Source organism: Felis catus, chromosome B2 (genome assembly GCF_018350175.1).
Source record: "Felis catus isolate Fca126 chromosome B2, F.catus_Fca126_mat1.0, whole genome shotgun sequence".
Taxonomy (NCBI): domain Eukaryota; kingdom Metazoa; phylum Chordata; class Mammalia; order Carnivora; family Felidae; genus Felis; species Felis catus.
Genome location: NC_058372.1, coordinates 48,112,518 through 48,130,000, shown reverse-complemented (window position 1 = coordinate 48,130,000; position 17,483 = coordinate 48,112,518). Strand labels below are relative to the sequence as shown.

General features: G+C 37.3%; 1 pseudogene; it reads right to left on the bottom strand.

Moving 5' to 3' along the window:
- Nucleotides 1–8,641: 8,641 nt before the first annotated feature.
- Nucleotides 8,642–9,997, bottom strand: LOC101094851 (annotated as a pseudogene).
- Nucleotides 9,998–17,483: the final 7,486 nt, after the last annotated feature.

Genomic DNA, 17,483 nt, shown 5'->3' with positions numbered 1-17,483 from the left:
GAGCCAACCAGGTGCCCTAAATTTCTTTGTCTTTTAATTTCATAGTCATTTCCCTGTATGGTAAAGAAACCTACTTTTTTAAAAAATTTAATTATTTTTTTAAATTTACATCCAAGTTAGTTAGCATATAGTGCAACAATGATTTGAGGAGTAGATTCCTTAATGCCCTCTTTACCCATTTAGCTCACCCCCCCCACAACCCATCCAAGTAACCCTATGTTTGTTCTCCATATTTAAGAGTCTCTAATGTTTTGTTCCCCTTCCTGTTTTTACATTATTTTTGCTTCCCTTCCCTTATGTTCATCTCTTTTGTATCTTAAAGTCCTCATATGAGTAAAGTCATATATTTGTCTTTCTCTGACTAATTTTGTTTAGCATAATACCCTCTAGTTCCATCCACGTAGTTGCAAATGGCAAGATTTCCTTCTTTTTTATTGCTGAGTAATACTCCATTTTGTGTGTGTGTGTGTGTGTGTGTGTGTGTGTGTGTGTGTGTGTGTGTATCACATCTTCTTTATCCATTCATCCATCAATGGACATTTGGGCTCTTTCCATATTTTGGCTATTGTTGATAGTACTGCTATAAACATGGGGTGCATGTGCCCCTTCAGAACAGCATACCTGTATCCCTTTGATAAATACCTCATAGTGCAACTGCTGGGTCATAGGGTAGTTCTATTTTTAATTTCGCGAAGAATCTCCATACTGTTTTCCAGAGTGGCTGCACCAGTCTGTGTTCCTAACAGCAGTGCAAAAGAGATCCTCTTTCTCCGCATCCTCACCAACATTGTTGTTGCCTGAGTTGTTAACATTAGCCATTCTGACAGGTGTAAGGTGGTATCTCATTGTGGTTTTGATTTGTAGTTCCGTGATGATGAGTGATGTTGAGCATTTCTTCATGTGTCGGTTGGCCATCTGGATGTCTTTTTGGAAAAGTGTCTATTCACGTCTTTTGCCCATTTCTTCACTAGATTATTTGTTTTTTGGGTGTTGAGTTTGATAGGGTTTGGATACTAACCCTTTATCTGATATGTCATTTGCAAATATCTTCTCCCATTCTGTCGGTTGCCTTTTAGTTTTGCTGATAGTTTCCTTCACTTTGCAGAAGTTTTTATTTTGATGAGGTTCCAATAGTTCATTTTTGCTTTTGTTTCCCTTGCTTCCTGAGACATGTTGAGTAAGAATTTGCTGCGGCCAAGATCAAAGAGGTTTTGCCTGCTTTCTCCTCAAGGATTTTGATGGTTTCCTGTCTTACATTTCATCCATTTTGAGTTTATTTTTGTGTATGGTATAAGAAAGTGGTCCAGGTTCATTTTTCTGCATGTTGCTGTCCAGTTTTCCAGCACCACTTGCTGGAGAGACTACCTTTTTTCCATTGGATATTCTTTCCTGCTTTGTCAAAGATGAGTTGGCCATATGCTTGTGGGTCCATTTCTGGGTTCTCTATTCTGTTCCATTGATCTGAGTGTCTGTTCTTGTGCCAGTACCATACTGTCTTGATCATTACAGTTTTGTAATACAACTTGAAGTCTGGGATTGTGACGCCTCCTGCTTTGATTTTCTTTTCCAAGATTGCTTTGGCTATTCAGGGTCTTTCTGGTTCCATACAAATTTTAGGATTGTTTGTTCTAGCTCTGTGAAGAATCCTGGTGGTATTTTGATAGGAATGGCATTGAATATGTAGATTGCTTTGGGTATTATCAACATTTCAACAATATTTGTTCTATCAGGATATGGAATCTTTTTCCATTTTTTTGTGTGTGTGTCTTCTTCAATTTGTTTCATAAGCTTTCTATAGTTTTCAGTGTATCGGTTTTTCACCTCTTTGGTTAGATTTATTATGAAATATTTTATGGTTTTTGGTGCAGTTGTAAATGGGATCGATTCCTTGATTTCTCTTTCTGTTGCTTCATTGTTGGTGTATAGAAATGCAACGGATTTCTGTGCATTGATTTTATATCCTGCAACTTTGCTAAATTCATGAGTCACTTCTAGCAGTTTTTTGGTGGAATCTTTTGGGTTTTCCATATACAGTATCATGTCATCTGTGAAGAGTGAAAGTTTGACCTCCCCTGGCCAATTTGGATGCCTTTTATTTCTTTGTGTTGCCTGATTGCTGAGGTTAAGACTTCCAATACTATGTTGAATAATAATGGCAAGAGTGGACATCCCTGTCTTGTTCCTGACCTTAGGGGGAAAGCTCTCAGTTTTTCCCCATTGAGATGATATTAGCATTGGTCTTTCATATATGGCTTTTATGATCTCGAGGTATGGTCCTTCCATCCCTACTTTCTCAAGGTTTTTATCAAGAAAGGATGTTGTATTTTGTCAAATGCTTTCTCTGCATCTATTGAGAAGATCATGTGGTTCTTGTCCTTTCTTTTATTGATGTAATGAATCACATTGATTGTTTTACAGATATTGAATGAGCCCTGCATCCCAGGTATAAATCCCAATTGATTGTGGTGAATAATTTTTTTTAATGTATTATTGGATCCAGTTGGCTAATATCTTGTTGAGGATTTTTGCATCCATGTTCATCAGGGAAGATGGTCTATAGTTCTCCTTTTTAGTTCTCCTTTCCAAAACCTTTGTCTGGTTTTGGAATCAAGGTAATGCTGACTTCATAGAAAGAGTTTGGAGGTTTTCCTTCTGTTTCTATTTTTTGGAACATCTTCCAAGAGAATAGATTTTAACTCTTCCTTAAATGTTTGGTAGAATTCCCCTGGAGAGCCATCTGGCCCTGGACTCTTGTTTTTTGGGAGATTTTTGATTACTAATGGATTTCTTTACTGGTTATGGGTCTGTTCAAATTTTCTGTTTCAGTTTTGGTAGTTTATGTTTCTAAGAATGTGTCTATTTCTTCCAGATTTCCCATTTTATTGGCATAAAATTGCTCATAATATTCTCTTATTATTGTTTTTATTTCTGCTGTGTTGGTTGTGATCTCTCTTCTTTAATTCTTGATTTTATTTATTTGTGTCCCTTTCTTTTTCTTTTTGATCAAAGTGGCTATTTGGTTTATCAATTTTGTTAATGCTTTCAAAGAACCCTCTTCTGGTTTCATTGATCTGTTCTATTGTTTTTTTTTTGTTTGTTTGTTGTTTTTTTTTTTTTTTTTGGTTTTGATTGCATTGATTTGTGCTCTAATCTTTATTATTTCCAGTCTTCTGCTGGTTTTGGGTTTTATTTGCTGTTCTTTTTTCAGCTCTTTAAGGTGTAAGATTAGGTTATGTATCTGAGACCTTTCTTACTTCCTTAGGAAGGCCTGGAGTGCTATATACTTTCCTCTTATGACTGCCTTTGCTGCATCCCAGAGGTTTTGGGCTGTGGTGTTATCATTTTCATTGGCTTCCATGTACTTTTTAATTTTCCTGTTTAACTTCTTGGTTAGCTTATTCATTCTTTAGTAGGATGTTCTTTAGTCTCCAAGTATGGTTACCTTTCCAAATTTTTCTTGTGGTTGATTTTGAGTTTCACAGCAAATTAGGTTTGAAAATATGCATGGTGTATTTCCAAATATATGTATATATATTTGGACACTTAACCGACTGCGCCACCCAGGCGCCCCCATATGACCTTTTCAAGTGATATAGAGACAGCTGTAATAAAATTCAACATTTACTGAATGATTTTAATGTTTAAACCAAGTTCTGGACTCCACTGCTATTTTTATAGTCCTATTTTTTATCTGACCAGGCCTCAGCCTGGGCAAAGGCACACTATTACTCTAGCAATATCCTGCCTATTAATATTGTAGAATTTTTTTCCATTAAAGTCTTCACAGCTACTGAAGCATAACTCTTAAGTCCTAAGATGTAAGTCTATCTTAAAATATTGCTTTAAATCTTTAATATCTAGGGCTTCACCATGCTTTCCAGATTTCCTGTTAAAGTATCAACTTGTTAAATATAAATACTGATCATGTGTCCCCCAGCCCAACATATCTGCTTTTCTTAACCTACCATGTTCTTTGTTAGTGGGTTCTGAGCTAGCTTGCATTCCACTCAGATGTAGGTAACTTAATGGAAAGATTCAGGTTTATCTCATTGTAGTAATTATGAGGGCTGTTTATAAATATATTATTTTTCCTCCTGCTGAATGTATGGTAGCTTTGCATTTCTCTAGACTATTTTGACTATGGTCATGTGCCTTACTCTGGCCAATGAGATGTGAGAAGTGATGTGTTTCACTTCTAAGAAGAAGCCATGAGGCAGGGCATGATATCCCATGTTTTCTTATACTTCTCTGGAAATGTTGGAAATATGTATTAAGATGACTCTTCCATTAGAGTTGGCTTTTGAGCACCAAGGTTAATATAGTCCTCTTCTATCCCCCAATCCCTACTGATGACATCTGTTGGCCTTTTAGTCTGAGAGAGAAATAAACTTTTGCTGTCTTAAGCCACTGAAATTTTGGGGTTTTCTGTTAGCAGAGAATAACTTATTCTATCTTAATTGATGTACCATCCTTTTGGTTGCATGAAATCTGGCTCTTAGGGAGACAAATTTTTGAAAGTTAATTTTAAAATTATTCATCCGATACTGAATTTTGTCATCTACTTTCTCTGAATGTATTGATTTCTTCTTTTATTTTCTTAATGTGATAGGGTATATTGACTGATTTTTAACAGCTTTATTGGGGTATTATTTACATACCATATAATTCAATTCTCTTATGTGTACAATTCAGTGATTTTTTAAAATATATTTATAGAGTTGTAAATACTCATAACCACAATCTAATATTAGAGCAATTCCATTCCCCTAAAAACATACAAAAATAAATTCATAGAGTTGTTATACTCATAACCACAATCTAATATTAGAGCAATTCCATTCCCCTAAAAACATACAAACCAACCAACAAACAAACAAAAACAACTAATGGCTATTTGCCGTTATTTGCTATTCTTGCCTCTCATCCTAGGCAGCCACTAATCTGTTTTCTGTCTTTGCAGATTTTGTCTTTTCTGGACATTTTATATAAGTGAATCATACAATATGTTGTATTTTTGTGACTAGTTTATTTCATTTAGCATCGTGTCTTCAAGGTTCATCCATGTTGCAAGGCACATAAGTTCTTCATTCCCTTTCATGTGTGAATAATATTCCACTGTATGGATATATACCAATTCTGTTTATCCACTCACCAGTGGATGAGCATTTAGGTTGTTTACATTTTTTGGCTATTATAAATGTTGCAGCCGTGACAATAAATACAGGTATTTATGCACACAAATGTATTAATTTCTTTTCATTAGATACCTAGGAGTGGAATTATTGGGTTGTATGGTAAATTTATGTTGAACATTTTAGGAAACTGCTAATCAGTTTTCCATGGTGGAGGAAGCACCATATGCATAGTTGAACAGCACTGATAGATCCAAAGCACTATTATATCCTTTGGATCTTAAAGGCCCTTATATGGCTGTTCAGTGAAAGTATTCAGGTAATGAATAGAAGATTCTATTTCTCTTTACTTTCTTTTCAACTCATACATACTCACACACACAAACATTCTTCTTGGAGAGTGAGTACCAGTATGTTCTGGCTGGTTAATGATTCCTGGTAGACAAAGAGTCATTGGATTCTCCATTTGTTCCTGAACCTGTCATTTATTGAATCTTATATGAGAAATAATTCCAAAGGGGATTGAGGTCTGTGCTGGAATAGTATGACACGCAGAGTTAGGTGTCATTGCTTCTCTCAGATTCCTATTTACACCCTTGACCTATCAGTGATGCTTTAACTGTTGAAAAATCATCTGTCCTGCATGATTTAATTTTTATCATGTGCATACAGTATTATTCCTCAAAGAACAAAGAGCCAGCTTTTAACATTATGTAAATATAAATGTCTTGATTAAGTTCTTTCAAGTCATTTAAGGAAAAGACCCACCCATTTTGTCATTTATATACTTTATCTTTTGCTTCATTGTTAATTTTCATTTAAGTTGGCTGAAGGTATTAATTCATTTTTTAAAATTTGTTTCAAATAAATACTCTAAATATTTCCAAATATATGTATATATCCTGCATACAAAGACCAGGCCAAGAGTGAAGACCTAAACTGTAATGTTTTCTATGTAACCGAAACAGGTGGCCAGTGGAAGAGAAAATGAGAGGGAGCTCAAACAAGAAAAGCAAGATGATTAAGTTGGTAATGGAAGGACCATGGCAACAGAGAAGTAAGTCCAAGAGCTCAATTTGGGTTTTGAACTCATTGCTGCTCTAAGTTCTTTCTGACATGTGGAAACAAGGTGTGTTTTCCATGTACTTGCTGCTCAAAAGCAGGCTCCAAACTGAGGCAAAGTTCAGTAATGTCATAGGGTGTAATCACAAGGCTGCCTGTAGGTAAGCAGGACGGAACTAAGGTGTACCTTTGGAGTTACACATCTCCAACTATCCTCTACTTCTCTGAAGTTGGAATGTTTCTCTGTCCAGAGGGAACTGGATCTGATAAGCTACTCACACTGTGGTATCATTTAGTTTGCTTGAATGGTTGGCAGTTCAGGGTGTGGCTAAAAGCTTAGGCTTTGAAGGTTTGGAAACTCGTTGTCATCTTCCAGGACTCTTGTGATCATGGGCAATTTACTTAACATTTTGTATTCTGGAGTGCCTGAGTGGCTCAGTTGGTGAAACATCTGACTTCGGCTCAGGTCATGATCTCATGGTTCATGGATTCGAGCCCTGTGTTAGGCTCTGTGCTGACAGCACAGATTCTATGTCTCCCTCTCTCTCTGCCCCTCATTCACTCGGTCTCTGTCTCTCTCTCTCTCTCAAAAATAAATAAACATTAAAAAAATTAAAAAAGAATGTTTTATATTTAAAATGGGTATAATTCCAGAATGTCATAGATCTTTTGTGAAGGTTCGTGGATAATATAAGACAGTAGACACAGTGTCTGCCAGGGAGTGAATTCTCCGTAAATATTGGTTGTTATTATTAGTGATGAGTGGTTGCCATTCCGTATAGTACTATTTTTTATTCTTTTTCTTTTTAACAGCTTTATTGATATATCATTTAAGTACTATACAATTCCCCATTAAAGTGTAGCGTTCAATGCCTTTTATTATATTCACAGTTGTGTGCAAACTGTACAACTTCAGAACATTTCATTACCTCAAAAAAAAACCCAAACCCTTTATCTACCACTCCCCTATCTCCCATCACACCCCCACCACTAAGTAGCCATTAATCTTCTTTCTTTTCTAGGTTTGCCTTTTCTAGATATCTCATGTGAATGGAATGCTAGAACAGATCTTCTGAGACTAGTTTCTTTCATTTAGCATAATGTTTTTAAGGTTATCCATGTTTCAGCACATATCAATCAGTACTTTGTTCCTTCTTATGGCTGAAAAATATGCTGTTGTATGGATATACCACATTCTGTTTATCTACTTATCAGTAGATGAATTGTTTCCTTTTGGCAATTATGAATATGATGCTATTTTTTTGTGGAAATATGTTTCTATTTCTTTTGGCTAGATGCCTAGGTATGGGATTACTAGGTCATGCGGTAAGTTTGTTTAATTACTTGAAGAATTGCCAGACTATTTTCCAAAGCAGTGCCACCATTTTTTTTTCATCCCCACCATCATGTACAAGTGTCCTAATTTCTCCACATCGACTGTGTCTTTTCTGTTTTTTAAAAGTGAAATGGTTATAATTTAAATCTATAAAAACTTCATAAGGACTTAAACTGAGAGAGGATAAAGTTAGATCTTATTGAATTTTATGTATTCATGGAAACTACATAAGAGTAAAGATAATGGGCCAAAATTGTACTTTTGTGGGAAGTTTTGATGTCTACAGTCATTTAAAGAAGGCTTATTTTATAGGACATGCATGTAATTTATTGTCCAAACTACAATACATTAGAGAATGGAAGGAGTTCTATGTATAATTATGCTGGGGAACAAGGGTAAGTTGAGGCTGTCCCAGACACACTGGGGCATGTGGTCACCTGATGTGTCATTAAAGACCTCACTATGCCTTCACTCATTTGGAAATACATTTTATTTTCTTTTTTAGCAGAAGTGATAGTTTGTATTTATCTCACACTTGGAGGCAAGAGTACATGAACATATTTGTTGTTTTAAGTTTGTTTTAATTTCAAGATACTTTATTGTTTTATTTAAAAAATGTTTATTTATTTTTGAGAGAGAGAGAGCAAGCAAAAGTGAGTGGGGAAGGGGCAGAGAGAGAGAGAGAGAGAGAGAGAGAGAGAGAGAATCCTAAGCAGGTTGTGCTCTGACAACCTGTGAGATCATGACCTGAATCAAAATCAAGTCAGACACTTAACCAACTGAGCCACTCAGGCTCCCCAAGGTACTTTATTTTTAAAACAGGTCAAAACACTAAGCTTTTGGCCCATTCTGCCAATGTACAAGCTACAAACGCTTGCTCAGCTGCTGGGAGGCACTCTTTAGTAGCATGTTCGACAAGTGAATAAAAATCCAGATGAAACAAATATCCAAATGGTTTCCATAGGAACACACATAAGTGACTCCATCTCCTAGAGTTCTCTATTGCTGCATCCATGCCAACCCTACTTACAAAGACATCGAAAAAATAGCAGTGATTAAGTTCAACAGTTCCCCCAAATCTCATAATTCAAGCTAAACTTGCATCTAACAGTTACAGGAGTGGCACGTACTTGTTAATGCTAAGTAAAGCACAGGCAACAGGAGAATGCTCCATCCCTCTCTCCCAAGCACAGGACACAGGTAGAGTGCTGATATCCTGCTCTTGTACTTCTAGTGGAAAGTCATGGTTGTATCAGTTGCCATGTTGGTGTCAACATCACATAGATAGTTGGCCTCTGGAACCCACTGAAAGTAGAAGCAGCAGCAACAGTGTAAGCACCTATGTTTTCAAAAAGCATCCACTTGCCTTCATGCATCTTGGGCAAGTGACAGTGCTCAACAATGCCATCAAGGCTGTTACATGTCGGTCCCCATACACTGGTTCAATAATACTTCTCATCTCATCTGGTTTGGGTCTCTCTGCATAAGGGGCTTCATGTGTGCATGATCATAAGAATGCAATTAAATGATCCATATACCCCATCATTCATGTAATACATAGAGATTTGTTCACTCGACTCATCTCATCATCAGAGCATGTCTATTCCTTTAATATGAGTTTTTTGGCAATGATATTAACCGTGATCATGAAAGCTAATGCAACATAACGTCTGCTGGGCTCAGCTATGATTCTCACTCCTGAGTCTGACGGCAAATACTTGTTCAGTGCTGGGTTGATAACACTGGTGATATCTTCAAATTTAAGCTTTACATCTTCAGATCCAGGAAAGCCACCACCGATATCAAGCAGAAACATGTTGAAACCAACCTCAGCTCCCATGTCAAAGACATAGCGGGTATCAGAGATGGTCTGCATGAAGGTCTCAGGATCAGTACAGCCACTTCCATATGGAAGCTGACACCGATGACATCAATGTGGAGCTCTTTTGCCCCAAAAGGAGCCTGCTGGTTTTGAGTGTGGCATCAGATTTAACACCGAGGCAACAGACTGCTTTGGAATCATCAGTGGCAATCTGCAACACTAACGTTGCCTTTGGATGTGCCCTGGCACCTTCCCTCAATTTGACTTCACTATCATCATCTGGACTCCCATTATTGACAGAATACTTAATCTGAGACACTTGTTTGGATTTGCATAAATAATCCTCTCTAGAGGCACCTGGAGACTCTGTACCAATTGTGCTTCAGTCTTGCTGGCTCAATCAAATCCTGTCCCTCTGGCAAGGAGCGTCTTCACTATGGTTCTATTATCATTGCATTTGACTACATAAAAGGGGGTGATCCAAGGACGAGCTTTTAAGCATCTCTGATGTTTCTTTGGAAAGTCTCCCCGGTCTGCGACATAGAAGGCATCCTTATCATTGGAAGACAAAACTTCATTAATTTTTTGGTCCAACATGTCCTTGGCAGTAAGGCCTTCATGGAGGAAATCGCAGGTAAACTGCATTACTAGAGTTGTTCATGGTTTCTTGATGTTTCCATGGAAAACTAAGAGATGTAATTTAAAGAAATTATTGCCAGCATTTCTCAAAGGCCATTCTTGGGAATTCCAAGTCCCCCCGAAGATGCGTGTGCTCTTGGTGCAGCAGTGGTGATGTTCTAATAAACACAGAATTTGCTGTCTTAGAGCACACAGGTGCCATGGGCTGGCTCATGGCCCCTAGTGCAAAGGACAGCTCCCCCCACCCCAGCCTACCACCTTGCTCCCTCCCTGGGGGGAATGCCAGACCCAGGTGGCCCCTGAGCTCTGGCAGAGGGTTGCACCATACAGGCTGAGGGCACTTACCTGTTGTCCCCTCGGAACAGAGCCAGCATAACTGATGCATACGGGAAATGAAGCCTAGCTGTTCAAATAGGCTGTATTGTTTTTGCAGCTAATCTGAAGCAGATTGCATTATGGATTTTACGTTTTATATAATGTTGACATTTGAAAGATTTTTGTGGACCCTATGTCATTTTTTTTATTATTATACAAAAATAAACTCCTCCAGGAGTGCCTATTACTATATTCGGCATATAAATGTTGCCTTCTCCTCCAATATATATTAAAAAAATAATTCAGGTTACAGTGCTTAGTGTTGTGGAAACATGCACGGAAGTCAGTCTGCATTTCAGGGATTGGGGTTTCTGAAACAGATTCTCCCATGCAAATCCTCTTTTCCAAATCCTCTATTTCCCCCATTTCTCTTCCATTCTACTTCCCTGCTAACCAACCAACCAAACTGAGCCCAATATCTGCAGTACTATTGACTCTTAGAAAAATAACAACTGTCCTATTAATTGGAATTCTGATTTCCATGAATATACAGGGTCAGTTCAACAGCCTATAATGCTAGAGCCTGGCAGAGTATCACCATGAAAATGACAAACAAACAGAGAGGCACTTGTTACTGCCCCAGGAGGGAAGGACCAAATACCATAGTCTTACCTTAATTCACCCTCTGGAGGACCTATCTTTGCCAGCAGCACAAACCGAGTCATGACCATTAAAGAACAAACAACTGTGAGAGAAAAGCAAGCTGAGAGAGAGGAAAACAATTGCTGTCCACGTGAATACACAGGAGGGCTTCTTCAAGAACATTTGAGTTGCATGGAAGGTTGACCCTCAAACAGTTGCCTAGGTCAGCAGGACCTGAGGCGATCCCTGGGGTGAGGACTGGTCAGGTAAGTTAAAGCCGCCTTCAGGGCACTTTCAACTTCCGGCACCAATTTCCTCAAGACGGAGGATGAGAAAGCAACACTGTTTGAGTTCAACTTTCTCCTTCACTGGTTTTTTTTTTTTTTTCTTGTTTCCTTTGTTCCAGTGAGTCGAGTATATCCAAGAGTGACTTCTAATAGTTGGGCAAATTCTTTATAAGGATGTTGCCTCCTGGGCTGATCATGGACTTACTTTTTAGCAATCCAAACTCATTTTATAAGCTCCAGGCATGATTGTGCAGAATGTTTTTAAAAGACATTTTTACTTCCAACCCTCTAAGTTCTAGGTTCCCTTTCACCATGAACTCTACATAAATTTTCTCAGTACCTACTTATGTGTCGGGGAAGCTGCTATTTCTTGCTATAGTTTTCCTTCCCAGTTCTTGACTCATCTCATGTCTGTTGTCTTCTATATATCCCTGAAACTGCCTTATGTCTGTTTGGGCTGATCTCACTCCTACCTTGAGGAATTCAAAACAGAATCTTTTTTTCCAGACAGAAATTATTCTATTTTTATTAATTGACAAAGTAGGATATTTACAGAAATACTCTTTCATGTATGTATTTTTTTAAACATTTATTTATTTTTGAGACAGAGAGAGACAGAGCATGAATGGGGGAGGGTCAGAGAGAGAGAGAGGGAGGCACAGAATCTCAAACAGGCTCCAGGCTCTGAGCTGTCAGCACAGAGCCTGACGCGGGGCTTGAACTCACGAACCGCGAGATCATGACCTGAGCCGAAGACGGACGCTTAACCGACTGAGCCACCCAGGCGCCCCTCATGTATGTATTATTATATTATATATTATATATGTCTCACATGCCCATCACTGAAGAGAAAAAATACTCTGTGGTTTTACTTACACTACCATTAACAAGGCTAATCAGAACTTTGCTTTGAATAAGATTTGGTGATCTTAATATCCTCACTAGATCTCTGCTGAATTTGAAAGTTGTTAATCACTTATTTCCTTAGAAATACTTCACTTTTTAGCTTTTGTGACACTGACATTTGTTGATTCTCCTCTTAATCCTCTGGCTATTTTTCCTGTCTCCAATGGCTTCTCTTTCTCAACGCATTTCATAGTTCTGTGCTTGTAGCCCTGTGCTTCTTACTCTAATCAATGGAATAACATATTCTGCAGCATTCAGACAAAAACTGCTTCTTAGTTACCCGTGAAAATCTCCTAAGAAGGTGCCACACTGGAAAACAATATAGCATATATTATCTTTTCCTCCAACATTGAAACTCCAGTTCCTACTGAGGCTCAGACAAAGTAGTGGTTTGCCCTTAAGGGCCATGCTGTATGAAACGTACATAACCTTAAAGATGAGCATCCTTTTTAACAAAGCAAGACATCTATCATAGGATAGGAATATGGGGACTGAGACTAAAGGAGGGTATATTTCTTTTGGAATGGCAGGTGGAGTTGCTGTACTTAGTAGATTGTGATCTCTTTCTGTTTTGTAAAGCATGCAAAGTTGAATTTGCAGTAGTGAATTTGCAGTAGTGTGCCTGATCAGGTTTTGTTACTCTCCTAGAATCATCTTGTCTGTGCTCGCCATTTCATGTACCATCTCTCTCTCTATGTGCATATATGTGTAGAAGCTGTTGGTATTTATACTAGTATTAGTGTAGTTTTAACATTCTGATTGAATGCGATAGGTTCGCAGATCACAAAAACATGGGAAACAGTTATGACTAACTACTTATTGAGATATAAGTAATTTTCCCATTCATTCAACAATTAATCCATTCAACTTACTGTATGGAAGGCTCTATGCTAGGTATTAGTGCTACTAGGACAAATTAGGAAAACAATCCCTGTTTAACAGACCATATCACCATATAAAGAGTGGTGAATGCATGCATTCATTAACAGTTTACTGTGCATTAGGTACTGTGTAACACCCTGACAATATAAAGAAGCATCGTTTCTGATTTCTGGGGGCTGCCGATTTAGGGTTCATACAAGAGGGAAAAAGAATACATATATAAAATGGTCATTATGTTACAATAGATACATGCAGTAGCATCATGCAGAAAGTTATGTGGTATTTGAGAAGAAAGAATATTTTTGCAGTAAACTAACCTGCATCAGGGAGATATAAAAAGAAATCTTAACCTAAGAATTTTCTTACTTGTGTGATTTAATTATTGATATCATTGACTTGTTCTGTTGGGGTTGATCACGTCTAAAAGACAACCACTGCAGAGGATTTGATGGCTGGTGGATGACTTTATACAAGAGGTAGCACTTAGTCTGGGGCTTGAATACTGTTATTATTTAAATGTGGGGACACAGGGACAGTGGGCACTGTCATAGGCTGGAAGATCACCATAAGCTATAACATAAAGCTAAGTGACATGAAGTAGCATAACATAAGTTAGTAATAAGGTGAACTTCAGCCTTCCTGACTATATAGAGGTTGTATGCAATAGGGAAAGGTAAAAACAAGATGAGGTAGTTGACAGGAGGTCAGCTTATAGGGATGACTTATAGAGTAAGCTACGTAGAAGGATATGTATTAGTGCAATATCCATCTTTCCCCACATTGCTCCATCCCAGCAGCTTTTATTAAGTGTTTACATTGCATGTGCACTGCTGTTTTCTGAAAATACATTCGACAAGAAGAGAGAAAGAAAAAAAGACAGGATTTACCTCCAATTGTATAGTTTAATTTAAAAATGGATAAACAAAGTAAGAAACACAGCACAATCTCATAACTGGTGCAGCATGAAAACATAACAAAGAAAAAATTCTGGAATCTGCCTGGAGGAGTCAAGGATAGCTGTTCCCATTTGGTCACCTTGAATCGCATAATGAAGGAGCGGTAAGATGGTAAGGTTGAGGGCACTGCAGACAGAAGAAACAACAAAGACCAAAAGGTATGACAGATAGTGGCTTTCTGGGAGGAACTGCGTGTATTTCTAAAATGCTACAATTTACAATGTTTTTCTCCTTGGAAAGGGAAAGGAATCAGCACTGGTGGGACATGAAAATGGTCGGGAGCTGTCGAGCTTTATCCTACAGCTTTGTCATGCTCTGGAAGGGATTAATATGGTGGATTATTATACTCAAATTTGTATTTTACAGCTTTAACTCTAGACAAAGTGTGGAAGGCATTTTGTACTGGTAATTCTAGAAGTGAAGCCTGTCTACAAGAGGACAGTTAGGAGGTTCTTGTCCCACGGTGTGGTAGCAGAAATGGAGATGTAAGAGGCATAAAGTTGAGTAGTCAGACTTCAAGACTGAACATATATCTAGGATGAGGAAGTAGAGAGCACATAGGAAACTCACACAGTTCTTGTAATACCTGACTAAGTAGATAGTGGCACCATTAGGTAACCTAACAGGTGATTTAACCAGGCTGCATCAGGGACTCCAAAGCTATGAAGTTACATGATACTTCTTCCCCGTAAACATGTTTGGTGTGAGTTGCTAGGCAGAGGGCTATTTCCCTGATTGGAGAGACAAGACCTGGAGCTGTGTCTTCCAAACAGTAAGAAATTAAGGACAGTGAAGAAGACAGCATGAAGCTAAGACCACTGGAAGAAATTACAAGTATTTATGACTATGTCTGTGCCTACCTATTATAAATTCAAGTAGAACTAGAAAAGGAATAGTGAGAAGAGATTCAACCACAGATTTGCAAAACTCACTCTTCCCTATAGAGAAAGATAAGCAGTAGGTCTTTATATGTTTTATAAGCGTGAATTTTTCAAATCATTTGTTAATATTTAGGGTATGCAAATTTTTAGCTAATCCATTTTATAAAGAACAACTTTTTCCAAATGTGGCTTTGCAACAAGAATTTTCATTCAAATTCTAAAGAAGAGATACTCTGAAATACTCAATATGATTTGATTTCATAGGGATATTTAAAAAATAGGCAAAAAAATGTGGAGTATGGTACACAAAGATAATTCATTCTAGTATATGTAAAGACTATATATGTAAAGTATATGTAAAGAAAAAATATCACGAATCACCATTATTTATCTTCTGCTACGAAGTCAAACATGGAGAAATGCTTTGAATTTGATACGCATTTAAACTGCAAAAAAAAAAAAAAAATTAGAGCTTGTTTTTTTTTTGAAATGTAGAAATGTAGAAATTTGTTTTTGTAGAGTCTGTTACGTACTTTTTTGATGTTTTCAAGGTTTTATTAAAACATGAAACAACAATCATCAATCTAATTAGGGGAAAGTCTTCACAATGAACATCTGTTGGTTTTGCCAGTCAGCATCCATAGAACCTTTATTTGGTAAAAATTTCCTCTGGGAAACTGCCTTTCTTTTACTCTTGACAGTGAGATTAAGTGGTAATAAACTACACCTTGCTCTAAGGATGCATTCTTATTGGAATAAGGCAATCAGCAGAGCCCATCTCCCTGACTACAAAATGATCAGTCAGTTCATACATGGGCACACAATTCAAGAGTTAGTTGAGGGCCCTTGGAAAGAACATTTTCTTCTCCTATGGGCACTATGTGAGGTGACTCTAGAGGAATCACTACATAGAACCAAAGAGGAGGCTCCCACTCAGAAGGCAGAGCAGATAAGCTGGATCTTTGTGACAAGGTTGAGTTGCATTTTCCTGTGTGTCCTAATATGCTAGCTAATTTAGTTAAGAACCAGTCTTCTACTGGTCTTCATGAGAGTGTCATGGGGCCTTTAGTAATTTTCATCTTTAATAACTCTAGGTAGTTTATGTACTAATTCAAACATATCATGTCCATAATTACCAGATCATTCAAGATAATGCATATGAAAGAATTATTAGAGATACCATTTTAATACTTTAATAGAGGTTATTAATGGGAGTGCTTTTATAGGAAATGTAATTGAATTAAGGTATAATTCAGCTTATAAGAGGGAGAAATAGTCAACATGTGTCTTTGAGTATATAACCAAAGCCCTTTGAAAGCTGATGTACTGTGCTTTAGAAAGTTTCCTGTGTCTAATTTTACAATTTTCCCAACCTTTAAGATATAGGAAGTGGAGCAAACAAGGGTGAATGTCATGGCTTTCTATAAAGTCTCTTTATTTCTTGAAAGAACAAAGTGAAGAACTAGTCATTTAGAGTCATATGATAGGAGAACTCAGGAAAGGTCAAGATTAATAGACCTTTATAGCACTTTAGATGAGTATTGCATCTTATTGGCCTCTAAAATGTTTACATAGAGTGAGCATGAGGTTTATCCTAAGTTAGAAGGACACTGTGACTCATTTCTGGGATATTGGAGGCTTCTCTGCATTTAGACCTTTGGGTGGCTGTGTTGGGGCCACTTTGCTGGGCAATGTGCGTGGGTCATAGACAATAGTAGAATGTGTGATAATGGCAGGAGGGAAAGTAAAAAACAGAATTTAAGAAACAAATCACTGGCTATCTATCATATACCAGCCACCAAAGATACAAAGTCAATAGCAAAAGCATGTTTCATCTGGAAACTGTACCCAGGCCTATTACCTGAGGACAGTGACTCTTGTTCTAACAGACCCAACCTTCCCTTTTCATGATAAATCGTTTGTAATCTTCTCTTTACTGTCCTTGAGTGAAAATTATAGATAATATAAATTAAAAAAAAATCAATGAAATTAAACAATCAATATAATAATCTAACTGTAATATCCAAGGAATAGTATATAAAAATAATGTATATTTTTTCAGTATGTAAATGCTTAGGCTCGACTACACTAGATGATACGATGAGGTAGTCAGGTGCTACAGCTGTACATAGAATTGTGAATACAGAAGCTACAAATAAAGAAATGTTATGATGTGACTTATTGGTAACTAAAATATCAGAATAGTGATGTGCTCTTCAAAACACTGAATAACTCTAGGAAAATTTCAAACCAAATAAAGCTTAATTTTCTCTGGATTTGCATTCTTGGAAAATTTAAGATACTAAAATTCAGTATATTAAAGTTGCAAAAGTTTTATATTTATATATGAAATGGACTTAGGTTCTAGATACAGATATTTGTAAAGTGATTTTAACCTGGTCCATTATTTGTGGTTTGTAACAGATGTTGGACAAATTATCGTTGTGTGAATACATGGTATCCACTCACTAACTGCCAGTAGCACCCCTTAATCATTATGACAACCCCAAAACACCCCTACCCATTTCTAAAACTACCTGTAGAGAGCTGTCATGTCCTTTTGGTAATCATTGTTTTACATGTTCATAGTTACCCAAGCCCTAAATCATGATGAAGTGCGAAG